Source organism: Dendropsophus ebraccatus, chromosome 1, assembly GCF_027789765.1.
Source record: "Dendropsophus ebraccatus isolate aDenEbr1 chromosome 1, aDenEbr1.pat, whole genome shotgun sequence".
Taxonomy (NCBI): domain Eukaryota; kingdom Metazoa; phylum Chordata; class Amphibia; order Anura; family Hylidae; genus Dendropsophus; species Dendropsophus ebraccatus.
The window spans coordinates 86,336,379-86,351,297 of NC_091454.1; positions in this window are offsets into that span (position 1 = coordinate 86,336,379).

The window sequence follows — 14,919 nt, forward strand, 5'->3', positions numbered from 1 at the left end:
ACATCATGTGTTCCACATTCAATCATGGCTTTGGCTTCAAAAACCAGTTAGAACAATCTTTCTGTGTGGCCCCGTTCCCACTGAGCAAAGGTAGCGGAAATCCGCGATAAAATTGTCCACCACAGAATGCCGTTAGCGTCCCACTCATAATGGGAGTCTATGGGAGGCGCACGGTCCTGCTCTGTACGCGCTGAATAATGAACATGTTCATTCTTCAGCGCGTACAGAGCAGGAGCGCGCGCCTCCCATAGACTCCCATTATGAGCGGGAGGCTAACAGCATTCCGCGGCAGACAATTCCGTCGCAGAATCCCGCTACCTTTGCTCAGTGGGAACGGGGCCTAAACACAGCCATAGTCAGGAGCAGTCATCAATTCACTCATTTTTTTGTGTATTTGAATTTCTGAATTTAAATTTGACCCACTGAAACTTATTGCATTGGTACATTTACAAAAGGTGGTTTGAACTCAAATGGCTGAACAACATGGCAAAAGGAGATTATATGCCTCCCACCTTACACCCACAAAATGACAGTCAATAAACTGATAATGAAGTTTACCTCATGACGTCTACACACACTTAATGCCAGACGCAAAAATAATTTTAAATATGGCCTCCTAAGGCGAAGTGGGCGATTAGAAGACATGTTCTGTCACAGTAGAAATCACAACCTTTTTCACCTCACAAGAAATAGATTGAGGTAAATTCCTGTCACAGCATACAATTTATGCAGAGTGTATTACTCCCACACACACATCAACAACCTTTATTGAACAACATGACAAGTGAACAAGCTACTAGAAAATCGCTAGAGGAGACTCGCATATTACAAAACGCACCTGCGATTTTCTCCAAACAAAATCGCACACAAAACGCATCACCAATACCTGCAAGTTTCCTGCGGATTCAATAAGAAGGACTCGCAACAGATCCGGCAAGTGGGTTTATACCCTTTCAGTGTATGAAGGAAGGGACACACGAATCCAGCCCCCAGATGCCCCCCCCATCCTCCGAGTTAGTGGGGAGATCATTCGGGAACTGATCTTCCCACTGCAGTGGGTAAAGGTTACCACCTGTACGGGGTTAACTTTTATACCAGCACCCCCTCTTCCGGTCCCTCGCTGCCCGAGCTACTGTAGTTTGCGGCACAATCCGAAAATATCAGAAGCCATAATAAAGCCCTAATATTTAGCAGCCATGGAGCGGACCCAGCGCTTCTGGATATGAAGGACCCCGTATCGCACCAGGACAACATTTTCCAGGTGACGTCCCCCACACTAAACAATAGGAGACCCCAGAAGAAGCGCAGAGTGTGGCGTAACAGGGTGATCAGGAAGGACACCATTTTCCAATGTGACACCTTTCCTGATCACCCCGGCCTCTGCATACTGGATCGCTTCAGGGCGCACCACACGTCATTGGAGTTCTACATTTTCTAAATTCTGTCCCTTATTCCTATTTCAGGGGTCACGTTGATCTGGGGATTATTCTGATTGCCATTATGGAGTCGGGTAGGAATTTTCCCCCTGTGATGAGGCTACTGTCGTCTGCCTTACGAGGGTTTTTTGCCTTCCTCTGGATCAACACAGGTTGAATTTGATGGACACCTGTCATTTTCAACCTTATAAACTAATAATTGGCCTAATACCCCCAAATAAATTAGAATGGTCCCTTTTCCCCAGCTAAATAGGTATGGCCGCCATTCCCATTAGAGGATGCCATGATGCAATTACAAAGCCTCTGTGTGGCCAGGACAGTAGAAAACCCCCACAAGTGACCCCATTCTGGAAACTACACCCCATAAGGAATCTAACAAGAGGGGCAGCGGGGATATGGCCCCCTGGTGACGGCCACATTTGTGGCGTGAAAATGAAAAAATTGTATTTTTTATTTTCACGGCACATGTTCCACATATGTGCCCGTCACCAGTGGGGTCCATATGCTCACTGTACCCCTTGTTGAATTCCTTATGGGGTGTAGTTTCCAGAATGGGGTCACTTGTGGGGGGTTTCTACAGTCCTGGCAGCACAGGAGCTTTGTAATTGCGACATGGCCTCCATCCTCCATTCCAGCCTCTAAATGCCGCTCTGTCCCTTTGGTGGCTTGCCCTGTGCCCATATGGCACATTATGTCCACATGTGGGGTATTTTCGTACTCAGGGGAAATTACCCTACACGTTTTGTGTTCATTTTCTTTTTTAACCCCTTGTGGAAATGGAAAAAATCAAGGCTAGACCAACATTTAGTGTAAAAAATGTTTAATTTTTACACTAAATGATCTTGTCTTTATTTTTTCATTTTCACAAGGGGTTAAAAAAACAAAAAAAAACAAAATGTGTAGAGCAATTTCCCCTGAGTACGAAAATACCCCACATGTGGATATAAAGCGCCATGTGGGTGCAGGGTAAGCCTCCAAAGGGAAGGACGCCATTTGGTTTTTGGAGGCTGGATTTGGCTTGAATGGATTTCGAGGGCCTTGTTGCATTTAAAAGACCTCTGTGTTGCCAGGACAGTTGAACCCCCCACAAGTGACCCCATTATGGAAACTACACCCCTCAGGAAATTTAACAAGGGGTGTAGTGAGCATATTGACCCCACTGGTGACGGGTACAAATGTGGAACAATGTGGCGTGAAAATGAAATATTACATTTTTTACACTATAATGTTGGTTTAGCCTTAAATTTTTCATTTTCACAAGAGGTTAAAAGAGAAAAAAAAACAAAATGTGTAGAGCAACTCCCCCTGAGTCCGTAAATACCCCACATGTGGACATAAAGCGCCATGTGGGCGCAGGGCAAGCCTCCGAAGGGAAGGAGCGCCATTTGGATTTTGGAGGCTGGATTTGGACAGAATGGATGATGAACGCCATGTTGCATTTACAGAGCCCTCGTGCTGCCAAAACACTGGAAACCCCCCCACAATTGACCCCATTCTGGAAACTACACCCCTCAAGGAATCTAACAAGGGGTGCAGTGAGCATATGGACCCCTTGATGACGGCCACATTTGTGCCGTGAAAGTGAAAAAATGAAAATTTTCCCTTTCACGTCTCATTGTTCCACATTTGTGCCCGTCACCAGTGGGGTCCATATGCTCACTGCACCCCTTGATAGATTCCTTGAGGGGTGTAGTTTCCAGAATGGGGTCACTTGTGGGGGGTTTCCAGTGTTTTGGCAGCACGAGGGCTCTGTAAATGCGACATGACCCTTGAAATCCATTCCAGTGAAATTCAGTTTCCAAAGGCTAATTGGCGTTCCTTCCCTTTGGAGGCTCGTCCTGCGCCCGCTTGGCACTTTATGTCCTCATGTGGGGTATTTCTGTACTCGGGAGAAACTGCGCTACACGTTTGGTGTAGAACAACATTTTAGTGTAAAAAATAGAATTTTTCCTTTTTTACACCACATTGTTCTGAAAATCTGTGAAGCACCTGTGGGGTCCAGATGCTCACCGCTCTCCTTGTTACATTCCTTGAGGGGTGTAGTTTTCTAAATGGTGTCCCTTTAGGGGTGTTTTTTAGGTTTTGGCACCCAGGAGCCTCTGCCAACCTGAAGTGGTACAGTCAAAAATGACCAAATATAAAGGAGGCATTAAAATTCACTTGGTGCTCCCTTATATCTGAGGCTTGTGGTTGCGTCAAATAGCGCAAAAGGGCCACATATGGGGTATTTCTATAAACTGCAGAAACGGGGCAATCAATATTGGGGTGCATTTCTCTGGTAATAGGTTTATAATTATGAAAAATATTGGATTACACTAAAATCTTTGCACAGAAAATTAAAATTTTCAAATTTCTTACACACTTAGCTTTTATTTCTGTGACTCCTAAAGGGTTAAAAAAACTTTCTGGATGTGCTTTTGCAGAGATTGGGGGGTGCAGTTTCTGAAATAGGATGCTTTGTGGGGCTTTCTAACATACAGTCCCCTTAAAATACACTTTAAACCTGAACAGGTCCCTAAAAATATCTGATTTTGAAATTTTACTGAAAATTTGGAAATTTGCTGCTAATGTTTTAAGCTTTTTATTGTCTAAAAAAAATGAAACATAGTTTAATAAAAGCTGCCAACATAAAGTAGACATCTTGCTAATGCTATTTAATATATAATCTATGTGGCATAATCATTTTCTGTTTAAGCAGAAAGGTTTCAAAGTTGGAAAAATGCATTTTTTCACAATTTTTCACGTTATTTTGGTGTTCTTCATAAAGATTCGTTATAAGTATCGACTCCATTTTACCAGAAATGTAAAGTACCATATGTCACGAGAAAACAGTCTCAGAATCGGCTGGATAGGTAAAAGCATCCCGAAGTTATTAATGAATAAAGTGACACAGGTCATATTCATAAAATTTGTCTCTGTCCTTAAGGGGTTTAACATTACAAAGAAGTCAACAAAACCTGTAAAAGTGTAATAAAATCAGCAAAAATTCACAATGAAAGACAGGTAGCCATAGATAGCAAAAGAAACCCCCAAAAATTCTTCAAATATATTAATGCAAAAAAACCAAGGTCAGAGCATGTAGGACCCCTAAATAATGGTGATGGGGAGTTAATAACTGCGGATCAGGAGAAAGCTGATTTACCTAAAGGACAAGTGCCATGAAAAACTTTTTCCCAGTAATTGAAGCACATTACAAAGTTATATAACTCTGTAATAAGCTTCAATCACCTATCTGCCTCCCTTCCCTGTCTTTTCCCACCCTCCACCCCCCACCAGGAAGTGTCCTGACTCTCACAGACCTGATTACTGTCGTCACCGTCACCAGGCAGCTTCTTCTTGTGAGGATGAGTCATCAGCAGGAGGGCTGCTCTAGGTCCTGTTACACCAGTCCCCCCTCCCCAGTCCAAGTGATGGCTTGCAGTTGTTCAGCCAATGGGAGCTGAGCAAGCTGAGTCACCTGACAAGGCAGGGGAGGGGGGGGGGCTGCTGTAACATGAGAAGGAGCTGAGAGAAGAGCTTGGTGACTGTGATGACAGTAATTAGGTCTGTGTGAGTTAGGACACTTCCTGGTGGGGGGTGGAGGGGGGAAAAGACAGGGAAGGGAAGCAGATAGGTGATTGAAGCATATTACAGTGTTATATAACTTTGTAATGTGCTTCAATTACTGGGAAAAAGTTTTTCATGGCACTTGTCCTTTAATGGCTTCTTCAGTTCTGTATATACAAAAGAAGAGGATGGAGCTGTGGTGGGTGGGGCCAGTGCTGCTAACACATGTAATGTACTGAACTGGTTTACTATAGATATGGTCCGAGATAAATTAAATAAACTCAATGTAACCAAAGCTCCAGGGCCTGATGGATTACACCCCAGAGTTCTTAGGGTACTCAGTTCTGTAATTTCTTTACCCTTGTATGAAATATTCAGTGATTCTTTGCTTACTGATATTGTGCCGAGGGACTGGCGTAAGGCAAATGTAATGCCGATTTTCAAAAAGGGCTCTCGAACTTATAGACCCGTAAGCTTAACGTCCATTGTGGGGAAACTATTTGAGGGGCTTATAAGGGACTACATCCAGGAATATGTAGTGGCTAATATTATTATAAGTGATAAACAGCATGGTTTTACTAAGGACAGAAGCTGTCAAACCAACCTGATATGTTTCTACGAAGAGGTGAGTAGAAGCCTGGATGGGGGCGCAGCTGTGGATATCGTGTACCTGGATTTTGCTAAAGCGTTTGACACAGTTTCTCATGGACGTCTGAAGGGTAAGTTAAAGTCTATCGGTTTGGAAGTGGTGTACCCCAAGGGTCAGTACTGGGCCCTCTTCTGTTTAACTTGTTTATTAATGATATTGAGAATGGAATTAACAGCGATGTTTCTATCTTTGCAGATGACACCAAGCTTTGTAGTACAGTACAGTCTATGGAGGATGTGCAGATCTTACAAGCTGACTTAGACACACTGAGTGTTTGGGCGTCCACTTGGCAAATGAGGTTCAATGTGGATAAATGTAAAGTTATGCACCTGGATACTAATAACCCGCATGCATCATATGTCCTGGGGGGAGTTACTCTGGGAGAGTCGCTGATGGAGAGGGATCTGGGTGTAGATAATAGACTACAGAACAGCACACAATGTCAGTCAGCTGCTTTTAAGGCCAGCAGGATATTGTCATGCATTAAAACAGCCATAGACTCTCGGGACAGGGATATAATATTACCGCTTTATAAAGCTTTGGTGCGGCCTCATCTGGAGTATGCTGTCCAGTTTTGGAAACAGATTCATAAGAAGCACGTTCTAGAGCTGGAGAGGGTACAAAGACAGGCAACTAAACTAATAAGGGGAATGGAGCATCTTAGTTATGAGGAGAAATTAAAAGAATTAAATTTGTTTAGTCTGGAGAAGAGACGTTTAAGGGGAGATATGATTAATTTATTTAAATATATAAATGGCCCCTACAAGAAATATGGGGAAAAGATGTTCCAGGTAAAACCCCCTCAAAGGACAAGGGGGCACTGCCTCCGCCCGGAGAAAAAAAGGTTCAGTCTCCGGAGGCGACAAGCCTTCTTTACAATGAGAACTGTTAATCTGTGGAACAGTCTACCCCTGGATCTGGTCACAGCAAAAACAGTAGAGGGCTTCAAAACCAGCCTAGACAAGTTCTTAGACCAAAATAATATAAATGCATATGTATAGAACCTATCACCCCTCCCCCTTCCCTGTATCCATCCCCTCCTTGGTTGAACTTGATGGACATGTGTCTTTTTTCAACCGTATTGACTATGTAACTATGTAACTATAAGTAGATTAGCAACTGTTTCACGGAGTCAAACTCCCGTGGCCAGGCCTAGATGTTCGCAAGTCTGGAGGTTCTTTAAAGAAACTGAGGATGACCGATGGACTGTAGTGTGCAAGTGATCAGTAGAGAAGCTACCACTACCTGCCTAACCACTACCAGCATGTGCAGGCATATGAGTGCTAAACACCCCACTCAGTGGAACCAAAGCGGTTGAGTTACTGCAAGTCACACCCCTGCTCCTTCCTCTGTGTCACGTGCTGGCTCTGTCACTTTCCTAGGCCCCAGGCATGAGCACCTCCCACCCTACACCCACCCCTTCACCTCCACTATGCTCCACACAATCCAGCAAGGTGTCCAAGTGCAGCGTTCAACTGTCCCTACAACAGAACTTTGAATGGAAGCGCAAATACATGGCCACTCACCCACTGCTGAGCCTGGAGATGCTGCCCTATCGGCTGGTAGAGACAGAGGCTTTTAGAGACCTCATGGCGGTGGCTGTCTCTCAATACTCTGCTGTGTCAGGCCTAATTTTTGTGAGGTTGAACGCCTGCTTTATCTACCTTGTTCACTGAGTTCTCACCGCAATGCTGTGTCAAGCCTAATTTTTGTGAGGTTCTACGCCTGCCTTATCTACCTTGTTCACCAAGTTTTCAACCCCATGCTGTGTCAGGCCTAATTTTTGGGAGGTTGAACGCCTTCCTTATCTACCTTGTTCACTGAGTTCTCACCGCAATGCTGTGTCAGACCTATTTTTTTTTTAGAGGTTTCACGCCTGCCTCTTCTAAAGGCCGGTAAAGCCACTTTATGGTCTTTTTTGTTAATGTTCAATTTTCAAATTAAATCGACTTCAATTTAAGTGCTATTTTCAGGGCTGTCAGGTCATCTACTGTATGTATCTCCAAGGTACATGCCACAGCTAAAAGGAACAGACAGTGAAAATGGTGGATCCTAGTTTAGAATCCTTGTGTTGTCCATTTCGAACCATACAATCAGCGGGTGTCCTCTGCCGTCCTTTCATTTTGTAGCCATTTGAAAGGCAGTAGTCAGCTACTGGTCAGTCTAGTAATAAAAAAAAACCCACAAGTTATTAAGGGGGGGGGGGGGAGGAGGGGAGCAGTCAGATTGTCAGGGACTGGCACAGTTAAAAGGAACAGCCCGTGAAAATGGTGGATCCTTGTTTAGGATCCTTGTGTTGTCCATTTCGAACCATACAATCTGTGGATGTCAACTTGCGGGTGTCCTTTGCTGTCCTTTCATTTTGTAGCTGTTTCAAAGGCAGTATCAACTGCTTGTTAAAAGGCCACATTATGTGTTTTTTTTTTAATCTTTCATTTTAAACTTAAAATCGACTAATAGTCAAATTCGACTATTTTTTCTGGGCTGTCTGGTCATTTATTGTATCTCCAAGATACAGGCCTACAGCTAAAAGGAACAGAAAATGGAGGAAAAAGTCCACCCACTACTACTGCACTAGCCCTCTCTTAGATACTCTTTAAAGGATTAAAAGTGTACTCATTCAAATTCCGGGGCCTCTTAAGAAGACTGTATTATTTCTTCGTCCCTACCTCCAATGATTTTGCCTCTCATGCACAACTGCATGAGGGTGTGAGGCTAAATCTGGCCATAATCCGCCTATTTTTATTTGATGATTGTATTGTCCATTTCATACCATGTTATCGTCAAACCCAAAATTTAAACTAATTTGAATTCAAACTCAAATTTTAATTCAAACTCAAAATCAAGTTATAATTCAAATTTCAAAAAAAAAAAAAAAATAATAATTTTAAATTCGGTCGCCAGAACAGAAGCGATGGGGAGAAGTGGTGAGTGACATGATACTGGGAAAATTACCCCAACTGCTAAAGTAGTCAGGGGGTGCCAAGCCCTGCTCAGTCTAGTAATTAAAAAAAGACAAGTTATTAAGTTTATTAAGGGGGGGGGAGAAGGGGAGCAGTCAGCTTGTCAGGCACTGGCAGGGGAACACTCTCCAAGGTGTTTGAGCTTTGTCCCATGTGCCTTGCCCATCTTGGTCAGCACTATTGTCTTGAGGTTGACCACCAGGCTGTTGCCCAGAATTTCGCGCAATAGTGCAATTAGGCAGCCTCAGAGGCATTCATGCATGCTGCCCCTGCTGTTTCCTGTCCATTTCCGTGGTGTTAGGCTAAATTTTGGGGTGGTTCATATGCTAATTCTTTTTTAATGGTTCCCTGTGTTCTCACTGCCATGCTGTGTCAAGCTAAATTTTGGGGTGGTTTATATACTACCTGTTTTAATGGTTCCCTGTGTTCACTGCCATGCTGTGTCAAGCTAAATTTTGGGGTGGTTTATATACTACCTGTTTTAATGGTTCCCTGTGTTCACTGCCATGCTGTGTCAGGCTTAATTTTGGGGTGGTTCATATGCTACCTCTATTTTAATGGTTCACTGTGTGATCACTGCCATGCTGTTTCCCATAATTTGGCATAATGGTGCGATTAGGCAGCCTCAGAGGCATCCATGCATGCTGCTCCTGCTGCTTCCTGTCCATTTCCGTGGTGTTTCCATCGTTTTCTGAGGTTGACAAGATTTCACACAACCTTCCCTGTGCCAAGCTTGGGTCCCCTGAAAAAATGCTCGAGTTTCGGGAAATATTTGTCTCGAGTAATGAGCACCCGAGTATTTTAGTAATCGCTCATCACTAATAGAGATGAGAGAATTTACAGTATGAATGAAGCAAAGCACTTTGTGCCTATAGTCATTCTGCTCATCAGGCTGTGGGCTTTGAAGCCTGCTCTGCACCACTCCTTCCCAGGTGCTTGGAAAAGCTGGATACAGTCCTGGGAAACTTCCTGCTATCAATAGCAGTAATAACATTGAAGCGTTACCCAGATGCAGTAGTGGATTATAATAGAAGGCGTTTCGGGCGACAGCCCGAGGCCCTGAGCTCTTGGGGGCCCATGACCACCCAAACAGACTTATACTTTCAGTGGTGTACTGTCTCCTGGCTACACTTCCACCATGATTTGCAAAAATCACAGGTTTTTTTATGGCAATTTTTTATGGCACAAATCATGACATTATCTCTCCTGTACTATGAACGCCAGGCTAGTGCTACCATAGTTACAGTGGGGTGGGGGGCAAGGCTTGGTGAACAGCCCAGGGCCTATGGTAAAGTTAATCTGCCCCTGCCCAGGTGAGAAAAAAAAATCAACTGGTGTGAGAAAGTTATATAGATTTATATATTATTAATATGACACTATCACAACTAACTGACACATATAAGACCATAACTGGGATACACATGTATATTGTTCACTACCCACAGTGACAAAATTTCCATGCACACATTACTACATAATCCCTTATTTCCATTATTTGCACCAGATGATTTGAGAAAAAAAAATAATAATCTTATCAGCTGCTATTTGTCCTGCAGGAAGTGGAGTTTTTTTTTCCCCCCAGTCTGACACAGTGCTCTCTGCTGCCACCACTGTCCAACAGTAAATGCCTATAGGAAACTACCCCTTTAAATAATGCACAGAAATTATAAAAGTAAAAAGTGTGTGTGTGTGTGTGTGTGTGTGTGTAATATATATATATTATATATATATATATATATATATATATATATACACACACACACACACACACACACAGTGTATATATAGAGAGATAGAAAAAGGTGGAAATAAGAGATTATGTAGTAATATGTGCATGGGAATTTGGTCACTGTGGGTAGTGAATAATATACATGTGTATCCCAGTTATGGTGTTACATGTGTCAGTTGTGATGGAAACATAGTGAGCGGATCGCTATCACCCACCTGACCAGCTATTGTGTACATGCCCAAGAAACTATATCACAACTGCAGGGACAGCCATAAATACCAGAACGGTGAACTTTCCTTATTTGGACATATAAAAATAAACATTTCCAAAGAAAAACAGTCATCCTGTAATATGACCAATCAGGATCGGTCACACTATAGTCAGTGGCTGAAATGTATATAAACAGGGTTTCAATGAGAGAGGATTATTGTTATTTGTTAGATTATAAAAAAAAAAAAAAAAGGTTATGTTATCCTTCAGGGAACTATTAAAGGGGTAGTGTGGCGTTTAACATTTATTCACTAAATAACACACATTACAAAGTTAAACAACTTTGTAATGTGTGTTATTTAAGTAAATGGCCCTCTTCCCAGTGTTCCCCCCACCCTGGAAGTGTGGAAATTAAGTATAATGCACCACACTTCCGGGGTGGGGGGGGGGGGGACACTGGAAAGGGGGCCATTCACTTAAATAGCACACATTACAAAGTTGTATAGATCTGTATATTATTTCTATTTAAAATCTCAAGTCTTCCAGTACCTATCAACTGCTGTATGTTCTGCAAGTAGTGGGAGTTTTTTTTCCACCCAGTCTGACACAGTGCTCTCTGCTGCCACCACTGTCCCTGACAGGAACAGACAGTAAATCCCCATAGGAAACTGCTGCTCTGGACAGTTCCTGTGACAGGTTGCAACACTTCTTTGACCTTCCCAGTTGCCAGGTTTATCAGTCGAGCATTTATAGGACCAACTGGTGTGCCAACTTTGTCAGCCCCCAATAAAATAGCCATTTTCTGTAATATTGTAATCACCTAGGGATATATCATTACATTCACAGACAAAATTTCAATTCATTCCATCTCCTCTGTGTAATTTTTCATATACATATAAAATTAAAAACAGAAAAACCAATGTCATTGAAATATTTATTTAGTCTTAACTAAATCAATTTTTGTTCATATAAATTTGTAGAAACAAAAACATACAAGAGCTACATGGACATACAAGTATGTATACATATGTATAGGTCACACAATCTTAATGAACAATAAGACATATTTACACCTTCTTAGAAACATATCAGTCACAGTTGTTTAAACTACTAAACAGTGCTTAGGGAGTCTGTCCCACTTGGATAATCCCTTTTTCATTTGTCCGCCCCCCAGTGTAGAGGTGAGCACATAGGATTCCAGCGGCAACACCAGTTGTTATCCTTGGAGCGGTTGTGTGCTTCGTATACATTTCTTCTGGGATGTATATGTTATGTGCAGAGCAAGAGCTGTTCTTTACAGGAAAGCCCAGATTAGGGTCTTCCATTATCTCCACATAAAGGCATATAAAAAGGGTTTATCCAAAGAGAACTAAACTCCTTTTAGCTCAGGCTTGTTAGGATGTTTTACATTTAAGTTTACAGAACAATTACAAAACATAAATCTATATTCTGTATATATTAACAATAATGTATAGCATGACTGTGGACATCAACGTTTAGCATTCACTCTGTTAGTCAAGTAATGAAGCCCCAAAAACACATTCATCTTTACTTTTTGTCACAGACACTATGATAATAGTATTGGCAACTACGACAAGTGATAAATACACTCCAACCTAAAACGGAGGAGCATGTTTATCCATATGGCATAGGTTTACATTTTATCATCAAGGAATTTTTTTCTTTTTACTATACATGTATTACAGTACATGAACTTTTTAGCCTATAAATCATTGTAAGAAAAACCTAAATTTTCCTATTGAATTTCAGGAAGGAAAAATATTTGTATTCTGCAGTTAAAATAAGAAAACCTTTAGAAATAAATTACTGTAATAAATTCATACAAGGGGCATAAAGTATGAATATTGTTAAGAAATATATATCTTAAATATATAGGGAAAAACCATCATTACCATAATATACAAAAGTTGATGTTAAAGGACATGTGGAAGATTTTTTTAATGTGTGTGTTGAGACCTTGATATAAAAGCACTAGCATTGGCTATATTCGCTCTCCCGTTTTAGATTCTGATCTTGACAAGTGGGTGTGGCTTAGCTGGAATATGCATGTTTAAGCATAACATGCACAAAAATGGTGAAAATTTTGCCAAAAAATATTAGCTAAAGGTAAGCCTCCTCACCCACCAAACATGCTGAACACAAGAGTCTGGCGCCGTTCCCATGCACTTAGTAGTTTAATCCTCAGTCCGGAAAGGCCATTTTGATCACTGATCGGCCCTGGCTGGCCTGTCCTTTCTTATAGTTATCAGTGGAGCAGGCAGGCTAGGGGCAGGATCAATCAGTGCTCTGGGGGTGGGGCAGAGCGCCAGTCTTACCTGACCAGGGATTAAACTACTAAATGCATGGGAACGACGCAAAGGATGAAGTAAGACATATTTTCATCCTCAGTGCCCCGTGTGCAATAGGGAGCCATCAGCAGGTTAGATTTGTCTAACCTGCTGATAGGGACTCATATGCATAGCTATGCATATATCAGTGTTCTCATTGCCGGTTACACGAGTGGTACATACTTACTTCCTCGCTGCTCTGTGATTTGGCCTGTTCCTAAGAGACTCTCTTTATAAGTGTGGAAACAGCATGGAAGTTACGTATGTACTGCTCATGTGATTGGTGATGGGAAACTGGCAGCATGTATTTATGCACAGTCAACGGGCAACCCTGAAGCTTCAGAGTCTAATTGTGCAGAAGAAGCACTTTACATTTTTTATTTTATTTTATTTTTTTTTTAGATGAACCTTGTTTATGACATGCATATTGATGAATATTGGTGCAATTTCCATGTCAAAAAGCATGCTGGTTTTGTCCCTGTTAACATTTTCATAATCCAGGATTTATTAGACATTGTGGACAAATGTAATGTATATTTGGTTTCTATCCCTGTAACAGATAATGTAACCCCTGAATAATAAAAGGTACTAGTTGTTAAAGGCAAAATGGCCTTAATCTGTGTTAAAGGGGAAGTCCGGCGATTTAAAAAAAACTGTCAGCTGGCAGGGGTGAACATAATAACAAAGCACTACTAACCTCCCCCCGTGCCCATGAAGCACCGTCCCACCAGCTACAGGACCCCCAGTTGTGATGACATCACGACTCAGGAGTAAATGCTCAACCCACCCCAGTCACTGACTGGCTGAGTCTGCTGTCAATGAGCTGGGTCGTGATGTTGGCTGAGAAGATGATCCCAGTGGCCGGTGGGGGTCATAGAGCTGCAATTTAGCACTAGACAGGCAGGGGTACAGGTGAGTAGTAGTGGTTATGTTCCCCCTGACCCTGCCTTTTCCAAAAATAAATGCAGCCCCGGACTTCTCTAATAAAGGAGTTTCCTGAAGTCACATGTAAATATGTGCAGACCTGACTTAGTATAGCTGTCAGTAAAGAGTCAGTAGCTTTAGTTTAAGTACAACTTTACTGACAATACAGAAGAGGTAACTGAACTATCATGGGAGCAGAATCAAAGTGTATGTGAAAAATCACTTAGCAGCCTGCACAGCAGTAATGTCACAATTTATTTATTTTTTTAGGAAAAAAGGATATAAATATATAAACCCTCTATACCAATGCATGTCTGTAAATAGGGGTATTACCAACTACAAGATTACATTTTACCGTTCACTGAAGTCATCTGCAGAAAATAGACACTTAAAACAATTAGTTACAGAAAGCTATGCTCTATAACATATGGTGGAGCTGTTAAAATTGGCTCCCATGGCGTTCCTGCTGGTGGTAAAGACCTTTGTATAAGACGGGAAAAGAATACTTGCATGTCGGCCAATTGTCACTTTTAATAGTCTGTGTGTACTTAAGTTATTAAATTCAACCACATCACAATAATGAAAGTACAGAGACTTCGTTATCTGGATTCCATTGCACTCTGTCACATACAGTTTACCATGTAATTCTGAGTGGAAAACAATTCTGTCTCTACATTGTATCAAAATACAGAATAAGGAAAATACACTATTGTTTTGCATAAAAGTTACTGTTCTGTTCACAGTTTAGAGATGTGCAATAAGTGGCTTCCAATGAAAAATAAAATTGTGCAAATATAATGTAATGCAAACTCTCATATTTGACATGAAGAGGCCAAGCAGCAGCAGCAGTGCAAACTGTACACGTAAACAGGTTTAGTATGGGGAAAAAAATGTGTTCATATCACACCCTTACAGATCCGACTGGCATTAAATTACAACTCACCTGGGGGTGCCCTATTTGGTCAGGATCTAAGTCAGATAATATTAGTATTAGTCTTAGGGTCCATTTACACAGAAAGATTATCTGCTAAAGATTTGAAGCCAAAGCCAGGAATGGATTTGAAAAGGAGAAATATCAGGCTTTCCTTTATAACCTGATCTCTGTTTATAGTGT